Source organism: Lepidochelys kempii, chromosome 2 (genome assembly GCF_965140265.1).
Source record: "Lepidochelys kempii isolate rLepKem1 chromosome 2, rLepKem1.hap2, whole genome shotgun sequence".
Lineage (NCBI taxonomy): Eukaryota > Metazoa > Chordata > Testudines > Cheloniidae > Lepidochelys > Lepidochelys kempii.
The window spans coordinates 63945472-63962910 of NC_133257.1; the positions used below are offsets into that span (position 1 = coordinate 63945472).

Consider the following 17439-nt stretch of genomic DNA (forward strand, 5'->3'; position numbering starts at 1 on the left):
GGATGCATACCGTGGAAACTGCAGCAGACTTTATATATACACAGAGAATATGAAACAATACCTCCTCCCACCCCACTGTCCTGCTGGTAATAGCTTTGGGGTGGGAGGAGGTATTGTTTCATATTCTCTGTGTATATATAAAGTCTGCTGCAGTTTCCACGGTATGCATCCGATGAAGTGAGCCGTAGCTCACGAAAGCTCATGCTCAAATAAATTGGTTAGTCTCTAAGGTGCCACAAGTACTCCTTTTCTTTTTGCGAATAATAGACTAGTTATTAACTAGTCAAATCGTCCTATGTTCAGACATGAAAAACTCCCTATCTTTTTCCATAGCTGATCTGTGATGCAATGAAAGTTAATTATTCCATTTTTACAATGTCTGTGAGGATGTTCCTCACATGGGCTTTTCTGAAACCCTTTAATTTCTAACTAAGAATGAATAGATCTGCCACTGCATAATCGTAGTTTAGAACCATAGGGCACTCTTTGTTCCAAAAGATCCCAAAGCACCTTACAAACTTACAGTATGGTCCAACTTATGGCTGGATCTGTGCTGGAGAGAGAAGGTGCAGAGAGCCCTTCTTTCCTTCCCTACTCCCTGCCCCTCCCATCATACACCCACACATGAGGCTTTCATGGTTCAGCTAGCTCTTGAGTGCAGGGTAGGGGGAGCAGCCCTAAGGGGATGTGGTAAAGGCACATCCGGTCTCTACTATGTGGCAGCAGATCTGCACTGGGTGAGTACACCTTTTCCAAGCCCTGCAGCCCAATGGTCTCCTCAGCATTCATGGAGGCATTATGCCTTTTAAATAAATGTTGCCTTTTGGCACTGCTACATGGGTAATAAGCCTCCTTCCACAACACTACTCAGGTGACCCATATGTGTGCAGCTACTAGAATCACTGTACCCACCACAAAAAAACCACAGCCATCTGTGGGTTGGGGGGGATGACACCAACTTTTTGACATGTTGTATACAACACTAATGACGTATTTCATGGTCTTCACCAGTTAGACAAGATTAGAGCTAGATGAACTATTCATCATAAAGAATTTCCTCAACAGATTTAGCCCATTCTGAACAGGTCTTGATTTTCACAAATATGTTTTAAATAAACTATTCCACAGATGTTTCACACAACTGTAATTCAGTCAAATGATTGCTCATAATCTGTTCCAGTGATTATTCCTTTAAGTATATTGGGAATTCTTTTTTCCTACCATCATGTGTGGTTTTGCTTCTGTGCCACTAAAACCTGTGTAAACAGGAAGATGGTTTGAGTAAGTCACTTGTTGAATCAGTTTCCAAGATGGCTGTATAAACACTTCCAGCAGGGACACTTGTGGGCTCAAGTTTTCAGAAGACTGGCACTGGACAGGAACATTCTTGATAACAAATATAAATTGCTCATCAGGCTGTTCATAGAAAAATGTAAAAAGGGCTAATGCCATCAAAACAGATCCCTAGTTTTAAATTTTAAAAAAATCCTTGAATTCACGTCTAGCCTTCAATTTCTCCAACCAATAATTACATCATAGATAGACATTTCCAAATGGCTCATTAGTGCTAAAATAAATCATGGCATACAATTGTGTAGTGCTAGCTCAGAACTTTAGTATGAGGCACATCATAATTTATTATGAACAATTCTTGAATCCTACATGCTATAAAGAGTTGTTATGTGTAGTAACTGGAAAATACACAGATCCTGAAACCACATTTAGTTAAGTCCTGTATGGTTATTAGTGGAAAATAAAGTGTAATTTGAAAAGCCCATGGCATTTGCAAGAAGTGTTATCCGCACATTTAAACAACAACTTTTATTGACTGGAACTATTTTATATCCATGCTTTTGGCTGGTCAACAAAGGGATTTTAGCCACCAATGTAGCTGCATGAGTGCAAACCTCTAGCACAGATACAATTTACACCAGAGCAACATGATTTGCACAAGTGAACCTTACCCCAGTTGGAAACCAGGGTTACAAGTTGCACTATAACATGTAAAACATGCCTACCAGAAGGGTTTTCACTATTTAGCCACTGGACAAATCTTTTGTGAAAACTTAAGCATCTGCCCATCCAACTGACCCAAGGTGCTTAAAGCTTATATTGGCAGAGCAGGAATTCAAGAAAAGTAAGGGCATGAGATCACCAAAATATTACATATCCTAATTAGCACCCAGTACAAAAACCAACAAAGATGCAGGTTAATGGTTTCTTACATTTTATTGCATGAACAAATTCCAATCCATCTTTCATCTTTTATGTTTTTTTAATAAAACTGTACATTACAGTTTAATTTCCTTAAATGGGACAGTATTTCACAGAAAATGGACATCCTCGTGGATCCCAGAACTGCTCTCTGAGATGTAAGTCAGTGTTAATAAAAGAGCATTAAATTACCCTGCAGTGGTAATTACTCTGCTTCAACCCTAAATTGTAAATGGTAATGAAGGAAGGTCGGGGTTTTTTTTTCCCCCTGTATAGATATTAGTCACTACCTTAAATATCTGTGCTGCCAATTTAATTTGGATTTTGGCTGAGATTTTGGCCCTGATTTTTAATTAGCAGAACTATATCCTGATTTTTAAAAAAATGGGTGTGTGGGGGGGGGGGGAGGGAGGATGGGGCAGCATCCTGATCAAACAGTAGGCAAATTTAAAAGGTCGTTATTTTACTCACAGAAAGCATTGCCAATGGAGATACACAAAATAAAATGTAATCAAGTTGATATAATCTAATATATAGGTTCGGACTCCAGCTGCATAATTTAAGGAAGTAGCTTTCTCCGATTAGGTAGTCAACTGTTGTGAGAAAACTGACATTGCCAATAAAAGTCTGAGTGAGATAAAAGAGAAAGATGCCCATTTTTCTGAAATATAAATAATAACTAAACACGAGCAAATATTGCATAATGGAAAGACAATGTCAATGGAATCAGATGCTTTGACAGGATGATGATATTATTCTGATGACTCAGGTTTCCTTGTCTTGCCAGGAACATCAGAAGCTCAGTTAAGTCAAAAGAGAACAATACATTAAAAGCCTTCAGATCCCCTGATGTTCTGTATATGTTTGTTTCACTTTAATTTTTACATAGGGGCTAAACATTTAATTCTACACTTGAAATAAAGACACACCTTGAGCTGTGCTTCTCTGCCATATGCAAAGGAGCAGAAGAATACCACACTGCAGGACAAAAAATTTTAAAAATTCATACTTCTCAAGTTCTAACCATCACAAATCTTGAAAGGTAAAAATAATACACTTGAGGTTCATTAAATGCTCAGGAAAATTAATGAAAATGGTTTGTTTCTTACTCGCGAGAATACAGAAAGTACTGTGCCTTCCAGTCAAATGTTTAGTCTCACAAGTGAAGTGAGAGTGTTAAGAGGTCTGATGGTACTATGTAAAATAGCTGACAAAACTTTATGGAAAAATTCACACTGTCATCCAGAAAAAGAAAAATCACGTTTCTGTCAGCTCTGTTTCATTGCAAATTTTTCACAGTGTTCCAGGTATATTGGAAGCAGTTTTCACAAACCAAGAATTGATGCTGCAGTTAAATTGCGATTTTTTTTTTACATGGCCCAGTTTGCTATACGTTTCAAGATCTAACTTAACCCAGTTTTTTATGGTAGCAAAGACAAAGTGTCAGAAAGGGCAAAAACTCACCCTTAGCCAAAATCAAAAACAAAATAAAAAACAAACACACACACTCCATATGGGTAGGGTCATCAGATAGCAACTGTGAAAAAACAGGACAGGGGGTGGGGGGGGGTGTATAGGTGCCTATATAAGAAGAAGTCCCAAAAAAAGGATGGTCCCTATAAAAATGGGACATCTGATCACCCTACATATGGGAGTCTCACATTTTGCAGGTGTAACCAGGATATGAATGAACTCTCCCCGACAGCTAGCTGGGAGGGGGAGGGACTTCAGGAACAAACTGTATTTGCATGAACACACCTACTCTGCTTAGATATTCAGCAGATAGAGCAGTGTTGCTTAAAGTGATCAACTTTGGCTGGTGTTAGGTTACAAATCACTTTAGTACTGAATGCAGGGAAATGTTGTTATCACTGTTCTTGTCTTTACTGTATAAATAAAGGGGAGCAGAACTGTGCTTAACCTGTCCCAAATGAGGGGGGTCACCATCAGCTGAAAGGACCTCGTAAAGCCAGGGGCTCAAATGCCAGAACCTGTGAAAGTAAATGGGCTGGGACCAGGAGATGTGGACTCTTATGGAGAGTCCCTGGTTTGTTTTAACCTATTCCTCCTCACTGTTCAAAGATAGAGCTAAATAGGCTTCATTAGGAACCTTTTCTTATGTTAAGTACTCAATGAGAGCTGAAATCACTTGTGGTGGGGAAGTATTTCTGCCCAGCCTGCTGAGAGCTAAAAGTCACTAAGAGACTGACCTACAGAGGTCACAGCAGAGAGGCAGGTGGCCAGTGAAAGTGGTGAGCAGTCGGCAGCAGTGAGGAACAGTGGCTGGTGAGGTGGTCAGCCAGAGCAAGTGCTCAGATGGCGGAGCAAGCCAGGTGTCTTCTTCCCCAGGTGGGAGGTTGTGACACTCTGTACCTCGGGGGAACACCCAGCACCCCCATGTTCATCTTGGTAAATTGATTGAGCGGTATCCAATGCAAAGTTTGTCATTTCTGGTGTCTTCGGAAGGCTCATGATGTATTGAGCATTGTTGTTCTAGTGATGTTATAGGTTGTAATTCGGAAGGCTCATGATGTATTGAGCATTGTTGTTCTAGTGATGTTATAGGTTATAATTTAATGTATATGGTTATGAGGCTGAAAATGTATGCTCATGGCTTAAAGCAAGCCCAGACAAAAACTCTCCAGAAGCAGAGGGGCAGTTCACACCTCATCAGGGTGTGGATGGGACAAACCCAGCCCAGCCTCACAGGAACAAAGGGTGCTGGCCTAGGCAGCAACAAAATAATCTCTTAGACACAGGAGGGAGTCAGCCCCCTTCCTTTGGTCAGTTTGGAACTGCGATGAGGTAATGCTCACCTACTCTGATAGATGGGGGGCAAAGCCAAGAGGAAAGAAAGGACATCATAAAAGGAGAGACATTTGCCATGCTCTCTCTTTTCCACCTACATTTACAGATACCACACCAAGCGACTGAAGCACTGATCAAAGGGGAGAGCTTGGTTGAAGAGTAACCAGCGAGCCTGTGATGAGAAGCATCTAGGGCATTGAAAACATTAAGATCAGCTTAGAATGTGTTTTGCTTTTATTTCATTTGACCAAATCTAACTTCTTGTGCTTTGACTTATGATCACTTAAAATCTCTCTTTATAGTTAATAAATCTGTTTGTTTATTCTACCTGTAGCAGTGCATTTGGTTTGAAGCATGTCAGAGGCTCCCCTTGGGGTAACAAGCCTGGTACATATCAATTTCTTTGTTAAATTGATGAACTCATATAAGCTTGCAGCATCCAACGGGCATAACTGGACACCAGAAGACAGAGGTTCCTAGGGTTGTGTCTGGGAGTGGAGATATTGGCTAGTGTCATTCGGTTGCAAGTAGCTGGGAGCAGCTTACATGCCAGAGGCTGTGAGTGAACAGCCCAGGAGTGGGGGTTCTCATAGCAGAGTAGGGTAAGGCTGGCTCCCAGAGTCAAGGATTGGAGTGACCTACCAGATCACTGGTCCAGATAACACCAGAGGGGAATGTCACAGAAGTGAACTCATACTTCTGAAACCTGGGTCCTCACTGACCAAGGACAACCACTGTGGGTATGGTGAGGGAACAGAGAGGGCACAGTAAAGGAACTTTTGGTTGTAGAACTCAAGAACGTGAGGCAGAAGACTCTGCCTGACACACTCTGGGGTGGATGTCCTGCTCACAGTTTTATGTTTATGAATCCTGTTTGTGGCATTTCCCCTAATTAGTGTCAGGTGACTTCCCTTCTTTCATTAACAGTTTCTTTTCTACACTCAGACTCTGTGCTTGCAAGTGGGGAAGTATTGCCTCTCAGAGGCATCCAGGGATGGTGTGTAATTTTCCCAAGATACTGGATGGGGGCTCGAGCCAGTGCTGTGTTATATTGTTGAAAAGGAACCCCTATACTGAACCCGGCTCTGGTTGCTGCTGACTCCACCTGGCAGAAGGGTTTCACAGGCCAATGCTGATAATCTCACACTGCTCCAATTGTGAATAGTTCTTTAAGCTTCTTATCCAGAGCTCAGTAGAGAACAGTACAGGAAGAATGAATTTGTGAAGGGAAAAATTAAAGGGCTCGACAAAGGCAGTTCCAGGACTCTGAATAATTGTGTGTAATTCACTAACTAGTTCTAAGCGAGAACTGTTTTATTACTAAGAATGTCAACTATAATGAAAGCTCCTATTGAAATCTCTAGAAATTACTTTTACATGTAAAGTCTTGTAAGTTGTTACCATCTTGGAACATCCAGAACCATTCAAACAGCTGATCCCTTGCAAACTACCAGTCTTTGGTTTTGAAAACTACTGCACATAAGAGTAACAAAACAACATAAAGGCAGTAGTTCCATTGATAGAGCACTAAACAGGGAGTCAGGAGACCTGGGTCTATTCCTCACTGATCTTCTGTATGACCTTGTAAGTCACTTAATTTCTCTGTTCTTTCTCCCACATTTTGTCTTATCTCTGTAGGGCAGGGAGTGTCTCTTGCCATGAATATGTACATTGGAGCCTCTTGTCTGGAGCCTCTGGGTGCATCTTAATACAAATATGTAATAAATGGTCAAAGACTGATCACATTAAAGTCAATGAGAGCTTTGCCCTGAATTCAGTGAGACAAGGATTTGGTCCAAAGAGTACATATATCTTAATGGAATACAACCAATGCCAGCATCAGAAAGAGCAGGAGTGTTTATTGCACATTCCCCCACTAGAATTCAAACAATATTAAAACAGGATCAACATATTCACATATCATTTTAGTTGGTAAATTAAAAAATGATGGGTAGAAAGTATAAATGAAAAACAATTACATAGAAAACAATAGATATAAAAAGAACAAAGTATATATTGCATAGGAGGGATTAAAAAATTCTTACCATTTCAGCAATGTAGGCATGTACATTTTTAGCTCCAGCAGGTCTCCAATGAGTGCAAAAGTCAAGGCCAAGCTATAGCCAGATGAACCATGTGTCTCCTCTCAGGCATGAAAGTCTCACCAGAGACCTACAACCTAAGGTGGTGTCTAGGGAGAGCCCCACCACACACAGCTAGTCTTGAGTAAGTTGCCCCATGGCCAATCACATAAACTTCTATAATCAGCTTCACCAAAAGAGAGGAGTATTATGGAATTCTCAGATACACAACTTAAGTAACAATCAAGGATATTAAATTCAAAATTAAATTTCTTCTGTGCTCTGATTAGAATGCAATTTTGCAAAGAAAAGATTCAAGAATGTCATGCTACTATTTCATTCCACACAAGAATGAATAAGAGAAAATATCATATTCAGCGAACAGTTGCTGAGCTTCAGAGTCCTTGAAGTTTCAGTTTCCATTCTCTAGTAATTTAGATCACTTAGCCAAGGTTAAAAAGTTAGCTTCCTCCAAAGCGCTGAAGAAAAAACTATCCAAGCTAGATTGCAACCTCATCCCACTAAGTCTGCTTATTACAGACAGGACATACTCCCACTGAATCAATACTAAGATTTTCAGAAGTGGGTGCCTAAAATTATGCTCCTAAATCCATATTTAGGCCCTTAATTTAATATTTTTATTTTCAAAAGTGCCAGTAGTTCCCATTGTTTCAACAGGACTGCTCATGTGAGTAAAATTCTGCACACATGTAAGTATTTGCAGGTTCAAAGCCTAACCAACCATATGGGGAAAAGTCATGAAACTGGCTATATACAAAACAAGGTCAAACACAAATAAACTGAAAAACTATGAGAGAATTGTTTTCTTCGGCCTCTCTGTTCCAGTAACCTTAGGGGGCACTTGTAACAATAGGTAGTAGTCTATTACATCTGCTGCAACATCTGATAATGACCACTGGCTCACTCCAGTCTCTGGCCCACTCCAGTATGGAAATTCCCATGCTCCTAAAAAATGCAGATAGAAGTGATTTTTATGTTTCATAGTGAAAGCACATTGTTGGCTTCACACACAAATTTGGTTCACATTCTTCCTATTGTGCTGCACTGGTTTTGCTTTAACATTTCTCATTTGACAGCTCTCAACAGATTTTAAAATCAACCTACTGCTGTAGGATTTAGAGAGTATGGCGGACAAGAAGGGGAACCTGTGTGCTGATCATTAGTCTGAATTCTTCCACCACGAAAGCTGACTATGTACAAGGACAGAATTCCAGCCTTTGTTTTCTACCTGTTTCATGAAGCATGTAGATATTCTTAAAAAGATCACTGTCTGAAAATCAGTGCAGCTGTCAATCACAACCGACGACAAAACCATTTTTTCTATATTATAATTCAGGGTGTGCAGTTGCTATTTTATGTGACATCCCCCCAAGACATTAGAGCTATAGAAAAGCAGGCATATCAGACTGTAGCAAAAGGAGTCATTTCATATCATCTCCTGGGTTATTAATAATAGTAATAATCTTCCAGGCACACAGAAGAAACATGTACGTGTTCCAACTTATTTCCTTGGAATAGTCTGTTATGGTTTTCTAAATAATACCAATATAACATTCAAAGTACTAACTCAATTATTCAAATATTTCCTATTCAATTAAAAGTGGTGGACTTTTCAAAGAAATCTGTTATTAATAACTAAAAGGCAAAGGAACATCTAATCATCAATGTCTTTACAAAATCTTACATCTGTAGCGAAAGGCTGTAAACTAGAGCCCAGTTAATATGTTTGTTCTCCCACAAATTATTTAAAGGTAGCACCACAATAACAGTAGTTAACCCTATGATTTTCTATGACAATCACAAATCCAAAGCATTCCTGGTGTGTCAGAGATGGCCCCAACATACTCAGAAGCATCACCAAAATACCTGTGGCGTGGGAGGAGGGGTCATCCCTACTTCCTACCCTGTGGGGGTGGTGGGAGTACTTACAGCAGCATATAATAAATACATTACAGGTATTTGTACAGACACCATCAGTTTAGTACCTGGTCACATGTAACTTTGAATGGGGGTGGGAGATGGAAATTCCAATTCACATCTTACAGAGAAGTAGTAACAACCCATATCACCCATGAGCACCAAAGCCCTGATTCTGCAAAAAGTTTGCCGTCACTGGAGCTACCCACATGCTTAGTGTGATGTACATGGTTACATACCTGGCAGAATCAGCACTCAAGGTTAAGAGGTCAGAGATGAGGAGGATATTGATAACAGCGAACAGGGGAAACTGAGCCAGCCCTTATGGAAAATTCTGGTAAAATAAAAGAATGACACAGTGTAATGATGCTGGCTTCTGGCGGGACACAACTGAGAGTATCAATTCAGGACAAATTGCTTAGAGCAGAGCAGTTACAGCCCAAGGCTGGGTTTCCTTTACCATTAAGGGACACCGAACCAACCAACCAGAGAGGACTTTGGTCTCACCCCACTGGCTAACCATAAGTCATACAAGCAATTCCCTTAGACACTCCAGTTTTCCAGTATCATCACCGGTGCCACTCGTTACGAGGACGAATGGTTATGAAAACCAACACCCCAGTAAAAGAAAAAAGGTTCTCCCGATCCCGAAGGACCAAGCCCCAGACCCAGGTGAATATACAAGTCAGATCTTACCCACAAATCACACTGTTGCCAATCATTTAGAGTCTAAAATCTAAAGGTTTATTCATAAAAGAAAAAAATATAGATGAGAGCTAAAGTTGGTTAGATGGAATCAATTACATAGAGTAATGGCAAAGTTCTTGGTTCAGGTTTGTAGCAGTGATGGAATAAACTGCAGGTTTAAATCAAGTCTCTGGAGCACATCCACAGCTTGGATGGGTCAGTCAGTCCTTTGTTCAGCGCTTCAGTTTGTAGCAAGGTTCGTCCAGGAGTAGGAAGCAGGATTGAAGACAAAATGGAGCGGTTTCCAGGGCCTTTTATATTCTCTCTTGTGGGCAGAAACCCCTTTGTTCTTCTGTGCAAAATCACAGCAACAGATGGAGTTTGTAGTCATATGGGCAAGCCACATGTCCATGCATGACTCCATTCTTTACAGGCCAACACCATTGTTCACATGCTACTTTGAATGTCCCAGGAAGACTTCTCATATGTGGATTGGAGTCTTCCGAGATCCATTGTCAGTTAAGTGTTTCTTGACTGGGCACTTGATCTGCAAATTCCTTTCTCAAGAAGCTGACGAAATGCTTCACTAATGCTACTTAGAAACAAACACAAACGCATACAAGTACATAGCCAATATTCATAACTTCAACCACAAAATGATATACACACACCTATAGCATAATCATAACCAGCAAATTACAACCTTTTCATAGACACCTCACATGACAACCTTTGTACAATATTTGGTGCCGCACCAGACCTTGGTTGCAACAATGATCTATACGGTCACCGTTTATGTCAATAACATCACACACAGTATCATCTGAATGTGGATGGGTTTATGCAAATTTCTGGTGATAGTAAATTGCAGATTAGAAGTGAGGGCCTGCTTCTGAGAATCTCTTAGCACTAAAGCCTTCATCCTTTGGACAAGGAGCATAAGTTTTCCAGATGAGTGCAAGTTGTATAGCAATTCAAAGAGAGAGGGATGGTGGGCCCCTTTTGTTCTATTCTGCTGTTGCAAAAGAAACAAAATCACATGGAAATTGTGTCAGCACAGAGTGTGAAAACAGGGTTGTAAACAACTTAAGATGCAGAGATGGGAAGTAGCATACATTAATGCTAATGCGACAGCATCAACTTAACTTGCCCATTCTCTGAATCTTCTCAAGGCTGGTGGTGGGGGAGTGGCATGTGGGTGCAAATGGTTGAGAGGATGGTGCTATGACAGCACAACGACAAGCCAGTTGTGCTGCCTGTGCTGGGAGTGGGAAGTCGCAGAGTCAGGAGGCTGCTCCCAGATTCCCCCAGGTCCGGGGTGGCCTTTGTAACGATCATTGTAAAGGTTTAGTGCATGGTTGTGTGGGGTAGGTAGCTAGGTGACTTCGGGCTTGTTTTTGTGTACTTCACTTTTAAATTTGTAGATGTGACAGGTTCGCCCCAGGTTGCCACCTGGAACTGGGGTACCACTGAGCCCTCTGACCCACCAGCCTGAGCTCCCTCTCACACTGTGCTGCTGTGACAAGCTGCAAAGCCCTCCAGCCTGCACTTTCACCAGCATCCACACAGGTAGGAACATACCCAGCTGCAGTTACATGCAGGCTCTCTAATCACCAGCTTCCCACTCTAGGACCCCAGAGCAGTACCATCCATCCCTGGTCAAATCTGGCCAGTATATGGGTTTAATACCCGGTCTGCCTCTCCCTCAATGTGAAGAGAACAATGTACACTTGTGGTAACCAAGCAGAGATTTTTCCCCAAGCACTCCAGCTCACTGGTTTAGATTAAAACAAAAACAAGTTTATTAACTACAAAAGATAGATTTTAAATTATTATAAGTGATATCAATCAGATCAAAGCAGATTACCTAGCACATAAACAAAAAACGCAAGCTTAATACACTAAATAGATTGGATATGAATTAGCAGATTCTCACCCTGAGAAATGATACAAACAGGCTGCAGATTCTTAAGGGGCAGGCTGCACTTACTTTACAGCTTGAAGTCCCCAGGTCATTCATATACAGGCTAGAAATCCATTTAGCCTGGGTCCAGCACTTCCTCCAGTTCAGTCTTTGTTCCTCAGGTGTTTCCAGGAGTCTATGTGGGGAGTGAAGAACCCTAAATGATTTCACTCCCTGCCTTATATAGCTTTTGCATATGGTGGGAACCATTTATTTCAAAACTTGGTTCCCAGACTGGTTTGTGGAAAAATACTGACATCCCAAGATGGAGTCCAAAGTCATGTGGCCTGGTCACATGGCTGCTATGACTCTACAAGGACATCACTCACAGACTGTCTGTAGCATTCTCAGGAAGGCTCACCAGGTGGTGGATAAGCTTCTCCTAAGGCCTATTGTTTTTTCTAATGGCCCATTACACTGAATAGGCACTTCCCCATCCACTATCTAGACTGAAAGCATCTTGTCTAGTGGGTGTTACCCAGGGGAAACTACATTTGAAGTACAAATACATAATCAGTATTTATAACTTCAGATACAAAATTGATACATGGATACAAATAGGATAATCATGTTCAGCAAATCATACCCTTTTCAAGGACACCTTTCAAGACTTGTTTTGCATAAAATGCTTCATAATTATGCCATAATCATATCATAATAATATCACTGTGAAGAGCATGGGTGCAGTGTCATAGTAGGCATCTGTGATTTGCTAGAAGTAGCTGGCATTTTGTGTTCAGTTCAGATACAGTCTGTTACAGATGACACACCGACACCATCCTGCCCCAGGGACCGACATTATTTTTGTTCTTTCAATCTAAAATGTTTAAAAAAAAAAAACCCATCAAAATGAAATTCCTGTGTTAGATGGAAACATCTACATAGTCTGAAACTTCTCTTTTCTTACATTTATAGAATGTTCTCATTTGTGTATGTTGGAATTCATCATAAATAATAAAGAGGTATTGATTCAATAATTCTTGAAAACTTTTATTAAAATGCCTAGCCATGGTTACCTGTGCTGCTTTGTTTTGTGTATTCATCTTTCATTCACAATTGACAAGTTTGTTTTTTTTTTTAAAGATGACAAATTCCGGCATCTATTCTTCCTATGCCATCAGAAGAGGAAACTGACCCTACTTTCTTACAAAAGCATGAGGAGGGCAATTTTTCATTTAATTAATCAAGCATCCATCTGCATTATTCAACTTTAGGTGACCTTTTAGTGTGCCACAGGAATGGAAAAGGGACCTCAGTCCAAAAGAGAGTTTCCTTGTGATGGATCGGATGAATTTGCTGATTTGTCTGCAGTATAAACACTCTGACTAGAAATAGTGATAGGAGAGTGAGCTGCTTTTATAGGTAAAGCTTTATGAGGTCTATAACTATACCATCAGATATGGCAGCCAGTGAGAGTTATAATTCTTGAAACCCTCCATGTCAAATGATCATAGCAGCAAATGATCAGATAGGTACAGGGACAGAATAACCCCAAATACTCACAAATCATGAGACAGGCACTTCAAAATGAGATTCAAAAAAATCTACTGATTTTATGCCAAACTAAATAGATGTTAGATTATTTTTACTTACTTTGTTTTTTTAATCATACAGGTGGCTCTCAGGTCATATTTTCAAGTTTTTCTCTATAACCACAGATGGCTAGAAATATTGTTGTTGTTGTTGTTTTAAAAAAAAAGCTGCGATTTTCTTCTATTCACCTGCTTCCACGAGTTAGGGGTTTAAGAAACACACTGAAGATCATGAGAATTGCAATAAAATCACAAGAGCTAGCAACACTGGAACATCCAGATAGACAGGGATGTGTGGAATCCCAAACCTATTCTGAAATTGAGGAAAAAGTATGGGGAGAAGGAAGGTTCTGCTGCAATTCAGGCTAGAAAAGGAGGAAGGGGCATCAGAATGCAAAACCCAGCTCAGCAGAGACCTGTTAGAGCCACCTTTAATCCATCCCTGACCAGGAGCTTGCATAATGTACCAAATGGAACAAAAAGATAAAATAAAAAATTAATGAAAAAGGAATTTATAAATTTAAGGAGATTCCTCCATTGACCACCAACATATGAAAAGAAAAGGAAAAAAAAACCCACAGTTTCCTGGTTTGCAAACATGAAAAGTTCCTCATTTTCACTCTCAGTTTACATATTTTTGTGCAGTTTTAAACCATGCTCACTGTCTACAACCACTGTTTTCACAGTAATGACTACTCACAGGGAAATGCTGGGTATGAGGGATGATTTCAGCAGATAATCATACCCTCTCTCTCTCTCTCGTTCACATCCTCTATTTTTTTTTTTTTAAAAAGGGTCATGAGGAAGAAGTTGAGGACACTGAGAAGGGAGATAAACACAGGAAAAGGAGATCATGTGATGTGTCATTACTGAAAAAGAAACCACAGAACAGCCATATAGTCTTTAGACAACTAAGAAATACAGAGTGTGCTCAAATCAATCAAGAGCAGTCCATTTAAGTAAATCAGACCATAATCTACTCTGCTGCTGTATAGCATAAACAAACATTTCCAGCATAATCATGCTTTTGCTACTTGTATTCTGAAGTAGGACCTGGGATTCTGCAGGATTCCAAGGTCAATTTCTAAAGCAAGGGCAAGAGAATCCTGCAGCAAATGTTCTTCTGTTCTGCGGCTGTAATAACGCATCGCCATCTGTAGCCTCACACCCACAGAATCCCCTGTCGGCAGCTGAATTCCAGAGTCAGGGCTTGTCATAATTCCATGGTCACAGAAGCATTGCCCAATTTATTTGATGCTTTCTGGGTACTTAGATAGTGACACATTCGTAAAAACAGCTACCAATGTACCAAAATAGGTATCACAACAACTAAAGAGGGGCATTCTCATTAATCTCTCCAGCACTGCGTGTTTGCAGGGAGAAGAGAGGCAGTTCCACAGGAGAGTAAAAGGGTTAGAGCGTCATATGCATACAACGCAGAACTAGCAGTTTTAAATGCAGGAGTGGCTATTGGATTCCAGTGTCTGCTGAAGCCAACATCTGACATCAGTTCTGTGAGTCAGTCCTGCCCTGTCAAGCACTATTCAGACTCTAGCGGCTTAAAGCAAGAGAGGGAAAGGAAAAACAGCACTAGAGTGGCATCATTAAATATCATCTCTCTTCCCCGCTTCTGTCACCTATTTAGTTGGGATTTTTGTTTTGTTTTGATCAAATCCCTTTACTAATTCCGGGTTTATGTGTTTGCAACCAGCGCATTCGGCTTTGATTCTTGTGTTTTTTAAAGGAATTTTACTGCTTGGGCAGATCAAACGTCTGGATTTGTGAAGTTTTCTGCATACCCACAGTACAAGTACAACCCAGACAGCAGCAGTGCGAGTGTCTGCCCACCCTGAGCTGGAGTGCTCACTTCTAGAGGTGAGAGAGCACTTCATTCTCCATGCCTACTAAGACTTTGGCTTCCTGCAGAGACTGCCAGCAACGATACAAATTAGGGGCCAGTGGTGTTAGTAACAGAGATGAGCCTAAGTCACAAAGTTTGGATCCAAAACCACGTCCGGATGACACAAACTTCCCCAAAGGAAACGCAGGAGGGCACAAAAATAATAGGAAAAAATGTTATTCTAAGCATTCATGAACCTCAAAGCTTTGGTCTCTGGTTTGGGTTCAGTCTCAGGGTTTTGGAAGTATGTAACCGTCCTCACTCAGAGGTCAGTCATGAAGTGTGGCCTAGTGGTCAGGGCTACAACCCGTGATCAGCAGGACAGTGTTGGTTGGGGAGCCCAGGCCCTGCCACTCCACCAGGCTCCAACCCAGTGATCTGGCAACCAAGGGTGCTTATGGCTGCCCTCCCTGGGCCACTTCTTATCTCCCTGCCCCACCCCCCAGGCCAGCTCAGTCCAAGGCTTTCCCCTGCTGGGGTAGTCCACACCAAGAAAGTAAAAAGAGATTACCAGTGTCCAGGGTCCATATGCAGGGGAGGGGAAATGCTTCTCTCTCTGACTGTTTCTGGGGTGGGTCCCTCCCTGCCCTCAAGGAGGGCCCTTTGGGGCAGTTATCCTAAAGATTTTGGCCTTTCCTCTGCTCTGTGCTTCTGGAGGCGCAGGTTGCAGATCTGCTTTCTCCCAGGTCTGCCATCAAATGAGCCGTTTCCTGTCTTCCATTAGATGCAACGTTTGCTGCAGGTGTGGCAGGGCAGAGTTGGCTAGACCCAAAGTAATTCCCTAATCCCTTGTTGCCTAGGATGGTGTTTGTACACCCCATCACACAGTACTTATTTTATCTGAATCCCCTCTCTGCTAGTAACTTGACTGAGAATGGCAGCTCATTCCACATCAAACAACCAACGGATGCTAACACCCTTCCTTCATACCTGACCTAGACAAGTTAGGGGCCAGATTTGAAGTAGTGGCCTACATCTAGGTTTGTCACCTTCGCACTGACCAAAAAGTAAATGAAGACCAAGTCTTAGGCCCTCCCACTAAAACATAACACATCCCCAAACCTTATCTGAAAATACAGCACCTCCTCTTTCAAAGGACACCAAGGAATCATTATAACTGGTTATTGATAAGGGGGAAACAGGAGATGGAATTATCCTAATTAGGACGAAGATTTAATAGTGCTCTTAACCCTTGTGATTCAGGACATATGCCAAGCACTAACTCCCTGAAGTTATGAAGAAACATACTTTATTGGCATACTATCCATTATAAGGGGTTTACATCTTGCTCTGAAGCATCTAATGCTGAGCACAGTTGACGAGAGGATTCTGGATTAGTTGGACAAATTTCCATGTTCCTATTCCCAGCCTTCTTCCACATACAGCCTTAATATTTCTTCCAATAAGACCTTTTTCACTAGGTGTCAGTTCTTGAAGTCATTTATATCCATGGTGAATTCAGTCTAACAACTATGGTACAATTTTAACAACCAGATTCTTTTAGGTTCCTTTTAATATTTCAGCCCAAATTAATTATGCTCCAAATCTCAACGGAACAAATCCCCACGAAAAGTTTCAACAATTTTTTCTTCATTTGCACAAATTTCTTTTTAGATATTCAGGTTTTCATTGCAAAATTTAAAACCTAAAAATGTGGGTAATGAGGATCTCAATTTTCTTTTTAATGAAAACTATTTTTTTTCATTAAAATATTTGTTTTGTCCAAAAGGTATTTTCTATCAAAACCACATTTTGACAGAAAAATTTCAACTAGTCTACCAAAAATTTACCTTCGTTAATTGTCCTAAGACAATTATTTTTTTCTTAATATGTAATGGCATTGATGGGAAAGTACTCAAAAGTATCAACAAGTGCAGCTTTAACAGTATTTCAAATGTTCTACTTATGCAATTTAAAGGACACATTATGTGCTAACCTACACACTTTCCTATTAAGATCTATGAAAATTTGCAGGTGTTTAATTACCTACAAGAGGGCTCTCCTATTGTTCCCTGAATGCAATAGAAGTATAGTGAACACTACAAGGAACATTTTTCATACATTTTATACAGTCTAACATAAGAGCTATGGAGATCAAATACAACTTGTTCCCTAGTTTATAATTTGTATGCAAAACCTCAGACAGATTAACCATAATTTGCTTCTTCACCAAAAAGGATTGTTTAAATATTTTCATTAAATGCGAAGAGTTTTTGTATTCTAAGAATAACTGAGCATCACAAATGTAGTAATCAATTGGAAATTGGGAGAATAAAATATATGAAGAAATTCTATGAAGAAAACTAAAGCTCTCAC

At 40.5% G+C, this 17439-nt stretch overlaps 1 long non-coding RNA gene across 2 annotated transcripts; it reads right to left on the reverse strand.

Annotated features, from left to right (window-relative positions):
- Positions 1-9741: 9741 nt before the first annotated feature.
- On the reverse strand, positions 9742-17436 carry LOC140906666 (uncharacterized). Of its 2 annotated transcripts, none has more exons than XR_012157196.1 (3): positions 13285-17436; positions 11719-12508; positions 9742-10740 (listed from the first exon to the last, which is right to left on the reverse strand). It is a non-coding gene; the product is annotated as an uncharacterized lncRNA (long non-coding RNA). The 2 variants fall into 2 exon arrangements; XR_012157197.1 differs by having other exon boundaries at positions 9742-10743.
- Between the last annotated feature and the right edge of the window lie 3 nt (positions 17437-17439).